This window comes from Ylistrum balloti, unplaced genomic scaffold (assembly GCF_031769215.1).
Source record: "Ylistrum balloti isolate Yb309-2 unplaced genomic scaffold, AGI_CSIRO_Ybal_v1 Utg369686, whole genome shotgun sequence".
Classification (NCBI taxonomy): Eukaryota; Metazoa; Mollusca; class Bivalvia; order Pectinida; family Pectinidae; genus Ylistrum; species Ylistrum balloti.
This window is the reverse complement of record NW_026781924.1, coordinates 491,256-501,441: the sequence shown is the minus strand read 5'-3', so window position 1 is coordinate 501,441 and position 10,186 is coordinate 491,256.

Here is a 10,186-nt window from a genome sequence, read left to right as displayed (position 1 = left end):
GAAGACAAAAGTCTAAAACCTGAACCAGAGATCAACCAAAACTGAGGCAGAAATGTGACTTAACTCTCTAAATCAATGGTAGGGTCTCAAAACAGGGTCTGTTTCCAATACTGGCCCAGACTCACCATTATAATTAAGCATGATATAGTAGACAGGGAACCCTATACAGATTATCATACTGCAGTTTCTGTTAGCCAGATGTACATGTAGAGCTAAAGACCCTGACAAAAAGCTAATAAGGAACAGTGCCTGTTTAAATTATATCTGGTTATCCTAACAAAGAAACATGGTACCCCTGACATTACAGACATAATAAGCCCGTCAAAATCTTATTGACAGTCCTACTTATACACCTTTATCTATATCAATGTAATAAAAATTCCATTGTAGGATGATGCTCCTACTAACTTCAATTTTATCTTTTTGGATGCAATAAAAATAACATCTCCGGTGTGTTTTAATATTAAAGGATAGGTTCATGTAAACTGTATCGGGCAGATCTTTCCTGTGACCTCTGACCTTTATCATTCTGGCATAGTTTTGATGTCAGGGTGTTCCCACCCCCAGTACGGGGAATGGTAGGACTGTGAGTTATCTGGGGTCAGTGACAGCAATTTACAGGATATCCATACTTTGAGTGTATTAACTCACTGTCAGGAATCATAATAAATGTTTCATTTTTATGTCAATTTGTCAAAATAGTCTCAGAAAAGATCCCAAAAGGGATGTTTATCTATATAAATAGAACATACATAGAATTGAATGTAATCACCTCATTTACATAACACAAAATGGGTGTAGGTACCATATTTGCATACCAAAGTTATGGTAATTATTACTGAAAAGTAATTACTTAATTAACGAGATCTTAACCTGGGTTTTCAGTTAAATGTATGTTTTCTTAACTGGTAATAATGTCTGAACTGGTAACCATTTCAGGGTCTTTATCTTGTTACACTTGAGTAAAGGAAACTAAAGGATACCATACAAAATTCTTGATCTTCATTTCTTCATATCGTGCAAAAAAAATATGACTGTTTGGACAAAACTAGTCTACAAAGCAATTAAACCTACATTTTCTACATTTCTTTTTTATGAAATCTTCTATCTAAATTTTCTGAAGTGATTCTCATGTACCTGTTTATATCATCAGCTGATGTCAACCAAGATCGATGGTATTCAGCTCAACACTGACTGAATACAAACTCTAAGATGTTTCTGTATCCCGGCCCTGATTGGGCAGTCACAATTTTACCAGGTTTTAATTAAACATGTCTATGCTGAATGTTTATTATAAAATACTTTCAGTACTACAACTATTAATATGGTTACTTACGTGTCTGTTCATTCATTCGTTGTCTGATCTCATCGATTTTGTCCGGAGATGGACTATGACATCTGTCCTCTTCCTCCATCAGATCAGAGTCATTTTTCCCTCCAGTAGCCATTCTATATTAGGGGAATGAAATCACTTAGTAATCCACAGAATCAAAGCACATCACCATGGTAACATATCCAATATGGCTGAATCCTTCACATGTAATAATCCCAAAATTTTAATTTTGAGCCACCTGAAATAGTAAGAAAAATCAATTAACTCATAACACATATGTTTAACTTTCTCTTTTGACTGAATGGTTGATATTCTAAAAACATTTCACAAAAACCTGGAACTGACGTCCATGATCACCATTTATCAGAGATCAACTGTCATCGGGGACTATCTGTCATCAGAGATGATCTGTCATCAGAGACTTTCTGTCATTAGGAAACACCTGTCATCAAAGATCAGCTGTTATTACAGAGATTACCTGTCATCAGAGATCATTTGTCATCTGAGATTGTCATTGGAAACAATCTGTCATTGGGAATCGGCCACCATCAGAGATCACTTGTCATTAGTGACAGAACACTTGTCATTAGAATTCACCTAACATATGAGATTATTGGTCATCACAGATCACCTGTCAATGGAGATCATCTATCAATAGAGATCATCTTTAATTAGAAAGCACCTGTCAATAGAGATCACCTGTCAACAGAGATCACCTATCAATAGAGATTACCTGTCATCAGAGATCATTTGTCATCTGAGATTGTCATTGGAAACAATCTGTCATTGGGAATCAGCCACCGTCAGAGATCATTTGTCATTAGAGACAGAACACTTGTCATTAGAATTCACCTAACATAGGAGATTATTTGTCATCACAGATCACCTGTCAATGGAGATCACCTGTCAATGGAGATCATCTTTAATCAGAAATCACCTGTCAGTAGAGATCACCTGTCAACAGAGATCACCTGTCAATAGAGATCACCTGTCAATAGAGATCACCTGTCAATAGAGATCATCTGTCAATGGAGATTATCTGTCAATAGAGATCACCTGTCAATGGAGATCATCTTTAATCAGAAATCACCTGTCAATAGCGATCACCTGTCAATAGAAATCACCTGTCATCAGAGATCACCTATCATCAGAGATCACCTGTCAATAGAGATCACCTGTCACCTGTCAATAGAGATCATCTGCCAATAGAAATCACCTGACAGTAGAGATCATCTGTCAATAGAGATCATCTGTCAATAGAGATCATCTGTCAATAGAGATCACCTGTCAATAGAGATCACCTGTGAATAGAGATCATCTGTCAATAGTGATCATCTGTCAATAGAGATCACCTGTCAATAGAGATCACCTGTCAATAGAGATCACCTGTCAATGGAGATCACCTGTCAATGGAGATCATCTTTAATCAGAAATCACCTGTCAATAGAGATCACCTGTCACTAGAGATCACCTGTCAATGGAGATCATCTTTAATCAGAAATCACCTGTCAATAGAGATCACCTGTCACTAGAGATCACCTGTCAATAGAAATCACCTGTCAATAGAGATCACCTGTCATCAGAGATCACCTGTAATCAGAAATCTGCCACAATTCTGTTCCTAGCAAACTGTCAGTAAAAATGTTCTGGCCCAATTCCATTTGAAAAGCATTTGCCACTTTTTTCCTTGAAATACAACTTAACTGTTAAAAACGTTGATGAATATTCATGACTTATGACTGAATAGCTGAAATATTATGTCCTATATACCTCTATTCATAATATCTAAATTACGTGCCCAGGTTTCAGATTCTGTGAACAATTTCAAATATTTGTATCATTATTTACTTCAAGTGCAAAAATGCAGAAACTGCAGATTTTTACACCATTAAACATTCCTTGTTGAAATGTCAGGAAAATCCATTTAACACATACAATCTTACAACACAATATTCCAACAAAGACAGGGTAGTCAGTCACAGAGAGAGATGTGTACAGCGTAAAATTTTCGTACTTAATGAGAATTATGTATACTTTCAACCACTCCACATAAAGTTTAAGGTTATTGACAAAATGTAGATGAAGTTAAATTTTACATATTTAGATCTTCAGTAATGCTTTTTTAAAGTATACAGCAAATACCCTGTTATATACCCAGTGGGTCAACATTAACTCAAAGTTGGAGGGAGGACTTATCACTGGACAACAATATGTTTCTCAAACTTGTAACTGACCTGTCATAGCTAACAGTGGGCTTATCAACAGACACAGGCTTATTGTCAGATAAAGTACACATATTACATCTCCCATTTTTATGTAAGAAGGGAAACAGTGAATATGGATACGATGTGGGTTGATTAATAAATAAGAATATTGCCGAGAGATAACATGAAAGTGTTTCAATGGAGTAGCAGAAGAAAATTTAATGGCTACACATACTGACTTAGGCTAAGAAGTAACAAGTACGTAACAAAACCAAATCATCGTGGAAGATAATCCATCCTTGAAAACTTTTCACCACAATTATGTGATAAATTCAATATAACACGTAAAAATTAGTTTCAGCCTGATAAAACTAGAATAACCATTTACCTATAACGGTGGCTGATTATATCCTGTTTGTTTTTTGTTTTGTTTTAAATTCACATTTCCGTTTGTGTTAGTATAGACTTTATAATGCTTGTATATTGTTTAAAGTCTTCTTACTAACTATCACGCCTTTTATACCTATTTGGTAAACATGGTGCACCTGAGCTAACGACTTGTTCATGCTAATTATCTAACAATACAGAATCTATGAGGCACACCTGAGCTACAATAAGCCTTTATCGACAGGTAATACTTATCTGTAATCTTCAAAACCGAAGTTCACCGATTTGCAATGACAAGGTCATACAGCTACAAGCAATATAGTGTTTTATAGCCAAAGATAAACAGACACACACACACACAGAACACAAGTAAAGAGACGACCATTTGTGTTCAGACTGTTACATTTTTACACCTGATTTAAGAACAGATCTTGACCGTTGGTCATCGTAAAACTGTAAAACATCAAGTTTCCATTAGTCCTGGACACTGATATCAATGTAGGTATATGACGGTTAAGTGGAAAGGTCCATTACGATATTACAAAAAAATAGCCTTTACCAGTTTTGTTGTTTCAGATTTCAGACATTTGGTCGGAAAGCAATCACCTCTTGACTGTCCATTATCATGAAACATCACTTATCAATAATAAATATTACACACTGAAGCCCTGACCATTATTCTGGACATGACACCATCAACATCTCTATAATGGCAATACATACATTCTTTGACAAGTCCCTTTAGATCAATTTGGACAACTTGCCTTTAAGCCATCCTCTTCCTTTCGTTGACCACCAGTCATTAGAGACATGTCTCATGACAAAGCCACATCAAATGTCTTCAAGAAATATCTTTATTACCCATTCTTCAATACAAACCTCTCTTTACTGACCAACAGTGTCTTCAAACACCTCTCTATAAGGACCAACTATCTTCTGATCACAGACCATCCTCCTTAAGACAACTTGTCATATGTACCATATGTATCGAAGAAAACCTGTCAGGAAAATCTTCCATGTTTCAGACTACCTAGAGATGGGACACTCTGCCTACCGAGGCCAACTTTTTCAGTGATAAAATCTCTGAGGAAGAGGGAGACTGTCTGATTTGAAATATTCTTTCTAATTTGAATCCTGTCTTTAAGGAAGGCTTTTCTACAAACATTCTCAATAGACCAGCTTTCTTGCAGAAAGTTTTTTTCACTTTTTCAGTGACAAAATCTTTGAGAAAGAGAGAGACTGTCTGACTTAAAATATTATTTCTAATTTGAATCCTGTCTTTAAGGAAGGCTTTTCTAACAGACATTTTGAATAGGCCAACTTTCTTGCAGAACACCATTTTCAAGTCTACCAGCCTAATGAGTGATCATAACAGTTAGGAAAAATTTCTCAAAATCTAATTACAATAAATGTATGGTCACACTTCATTAGCCAGATTAAAGTTACCTATTAATTTGATTACCCAATGTTTTTACCCTGTAACAGGTGAATTATTCCATGCTACAATAGCACAGGTTCTTTGTTACTGTACAAACTTATTCTAACACTTACAAGAGAGACATTAATGACAATGTGAAACATATATTGTTCCTTTTTGCAAACTGGACCAGTGGCATATGTCATGAAGGAAATAAGAAATTATTCATCGGGATAAATTTATTTAAATTTTGTCAATAAATTCAGTCCTTTGGAGCTGAAGTAGATAGATAGAATTACCTGGAAAACTTCAAAAAAGTACTAGTAGATCTTGGACGACCCGGATATCTGTGTTAATCTATCGAAAATAGAAAAAAAACTCTCATAGACAGCTTCCTCTCAATTATCTCCCTCACAAATTGAAGTTTCCATAAGTTGTAACATTGAAAATCATCCAACTTGTTCGGTCCTAATTTTCTCAAAAGAAACAAGAACTTGCTAAATAAGAAAGAAAATATTACCATAAGGCTTAATCCATATCCATGAAATCAGAGACCTGAGAAAAATAACACCTCAACAGTGGACACAATCAGCTTGCACCAGAAACATGCAATGTACTGGTCTAGAACACCTAATGGGAGGCTAACATCATCAAAATGTATTCAATGCAATGTACTGGTCTCGAACACCTAATGGGAGGCAAACATCATCGAAATGTATCAAAGGAACAATAAATCAGGAAGGCATCCCCAGGATCTTGTCTATATCATGCATGTATACATAATGTATATATACTGCCATGTCTATATGCTGTACCAAGCCCTGCTACAGCAGGACACACTGGACAGGTATAACTAATGGTAGGCACACTTCACTGGACCTGAGGACAATACAGTGTCTGTGCTAAGATTAATTGCTACCCACCATTACACAGCTCCACCCAATACTCCTGATGACATAGCATTGGAATGCTCTACCTTATACGTTAATATACACAGGACCTTTCCAAAGCATCACCTAATGTATACAGCTGGACAATACAAGTACTATATAGGTATAGTGACCAATCCTAATATGGTTAAATCTTTTGACCCTGGTCATTCAAATTTACACTGTAAACCATTTCAAGTTAGATTTCGTCTAGGTTTGTTTATTTTTGTGATTTTATTTCGTAAACCCAAGCAGTACTTATAGCTATAAAGATATAATACATGAATTAACTAAAGGTGTAAATGTTATGACAAATTAATCCATAACCGTATCAATATTCACTCGTACATTATTTAGCCTCAAGCATTGCTTGATCACCTGTATAATATACCAATATCATACAGGTAAATTATGAGGTACAAATTGTGACATAATCTACTAATTACATACATATGTGAACTTCCTTGTAATTCCTATGATGAATACACAACATACATAATAGTTGTATTGATTGTAAACATTAACGAGTCTACAATACACTAAAATCAAAGATCGCAATGTTTCTGTAATCAGCTGATAAAACAACCGGGTAGACCGCTCGTGTCAACGACAGACAGTATAATCCTATAGTTTCTGTAGATTTTATCTTTTTGTAGCTGTCCAGGTATAGCGTAACCCAAACCGACGTTGTATTATGATTTATGCCTGTTTATCAATAGACATGAGATTCTGATTTAAGACCTGGGGCTAAATAAGATGATTTTTATTCGCAAATCCTTATGCAGAATTTAATCTAAAAAAAGGATGTTGTCTAGATATTCCGATAGAAATGGATCATTTTACATACAAGTTAACAATTCGATGCATTCTTTTATGTAAAAATTTCCACACAGATTCGTTTTTCCTGACAAAAATAAACATATTAGCTCACACCATCAGTTTTGTTCACATATACAACAATTTGTAAATAAAGCTAAATTGCTTTAAATGCCACTTATCATGATCGCTCCTCGAGTTCTTTTTTATATGTGAAGTTACAGGTAAGTATTAACCATTTTGACAGCTACATAGATTACGGCAATCATCATCTCCATTTCTTCACGGTTGTAATACGTTTTTTGTCGAGTCACATATATCTGTATTGACACTGGATTTAAACTTATACGGCTGTGAAGAAAAGAGATCTGAAAAGAGAACCCAGAATTAACGTGGCCCCTATTGTGTAGTAAAGTTGTAACCACAACCCTGAGTAGGGATTGAAAATGCTTCAGGCATCAAATGGAAACAGCTACTGATTCACTTTATACAGAGGTTAAAGACGTGTGTCAAAGAGTCTTATCCCTAAAGCAAGAAATCTACACCACAGGATTGTCCTTACCATATTTACCTTACCTGGCAATATGATACAGACAGGTAAATACCTAATTAGCATATATGCGTACCATAAGTAAAACTTACCTACATGTCACAAATCACATTGTCGATAATGTCCTGTTTGCACAAAACCAAATGAAAAACGAAGAAACAATTCCTTTTCAACAATTGACTTGTGTGCTTAAAAGAGATAGGTATAGTCACCTGTAACAGGTATATATACTACCAACTGACTGGCAGGGACCTACACATGTGGTCACACTGACAATACATTAGTATTGAGGTATATTTAGGCAGGTAATGTAAGTATAAAATATATAAACAAATATCAAGTGTTTCCCTTCGTAGGTTTACAGGTATTTTCCCAGGCTAACGAGATACTGTACACACATTATATACCTATATATATCCCGTTACATCTACCTGGACTTAATGAAGTTAAGTTTGCATACCTGGTGGGGGATGCTTGCTCATTACCACAGCTTTATGTATTTGTACCATCCAGCTAGCAATGTATGTATACATTGGAATGTAACTTTAAAGCTAAATACTGACCACAAAAGGCATTCCTTAGTGTATGTCCAGTGTCCGGCTGTCCATGTGACACAGAAAGCATGCACACCTGGATAACAGGTGAAAATTCAGGTAAAATCCTTTGACTCTAGATAAATTAATCCAATAAATGTTTGAATGAGTGGTTTAAGTTGGCCATAATATCACAAGTACACAATTCTTCTGATGATCACAGATGATCCGGGAAAAATCTAAACAAATGTAAACTGACACAACACTGAGGTCGACTTTGAACCTCTGTAATAAATATCTGAATTCAGGTTAAGATTTAAATGAATGAAAAGTAATCTGACAGAGATACAACAGGTGAGCTGGTTCCAATCCAAGTACAGCCACTGACAATAACATGTGGCCTGTGTAGGTATATAGACACACTTCGGCAACAGTTCAAACTTAATTCCTTATTTGCATGTGGAGGAATACTTCTATACAAAATAGCACTGTGGATTACCTCTTCAGTCTATGTAGTAAACAGATTCACAAGCTAGTAGCAGGGGTGGTGACGAGGCACTGGCAATTCATAATCCATCGTCCAGAACACTGCCAATGGGCACCGTCTGAGAGATCACACTTAACACTGTCAGAAGTCCTGTCGTGTGTGGCTAGCCAGTTTACCCTATTTTACAATAACAGCCTGGTGCTCCATTCATAAAGACGACAAGGTTACGCCCCCTCCTACAGACTTCAAACAAATTCAACATCATTGAGGATTTTTTTGGTAGAACTTGATAATCTCTAACATCTGGATGACACAACACTTGTTGCTTGTCAGAATATGCCACCCATGGACGGCAATGAACAGACTGATAGACCTCACTAAGATACTCCTTCGGGATTTGCTCAGTATTTCTATCCAACTTATCTGAAAAATGTCCAAATCTTCTGAATATCCAAAAAAATTCAAACAATTTTTTTATTTAGGTGCAATAAATCATAACCATCTTCTCCTTCAGCTTTTGTTAAATGCTGATCTAAAGGCATATCAACAGCAATCAATCAAATTTTCAAAATAACAAGCTTACAGTTAGTGTTGCATGCAACACATGTCCCCTGCCATAAATAACTGTATTTATCAGCAAATAAGCCCATGTCTGTTAATAACCCCACCAATGTTCTGTTGTAAAGCAAATGGGAGCAAATGCTACTTAACTGTTTGCAATAAGCTAACCTTTTACTATGGATCCGAGTTTATATGTTGGCCCCATGATCTAATTGCAGTATAAATACATTTTTTTTCAAGTAATGTAGAACTTGTTCTGTATCAATAGTGTCTTGTTTTATTATCTATAAGCTTCCAGTGTATCAAGTTTCAACCAAATCCATCAATCCATTCTCAAGTTATTGTCCTGAAACTAAAATGTGACAACAATATCTTTTTTTAATAACAGTGACCCTGTAGTTGACCTTTTGACCCCAAACAAAATCACACACTATATTGCCTTATAAACTACCATTGTATGAAGTTTCATCCAAATCCATTCATCTATTCTCAAGTTATTGTCCTGAAACTAAAATGTGACAACAATTTCTATTTTTAGTAACAGTGACCTTTGTAGTTGACCTTCTGACCCCAAACAAAATCCCACAATATATTGCCTTATAAGCTACAATTGTATGAAGTTTGATCCAAATCCATCAATCTGTTCTCAAGTTATCGTCTGGAAACCAACATCCGGACAGACAGACGGACAGCAGGACGGACGGACGGACAGATGGAGACAAACACTCACCGGCAGGGGACTAAAAAGCAATTTGTCTCATACTATGTCTCTTTCATTTGTTATTCTCCTCATAAACATCATCCTTCAGGTATGTATTGTTTTTACAAATACCAACAGTAACCAGATATTAAATGAAGTAATTTGAATGCAACATGTCTTTAGCTCTCATGTCAGTATCATGCATGTTCACATATCAGATTTTCCAATATAAATTACTAAATCTTGTGTACAGCATTAAAATGAAAGGG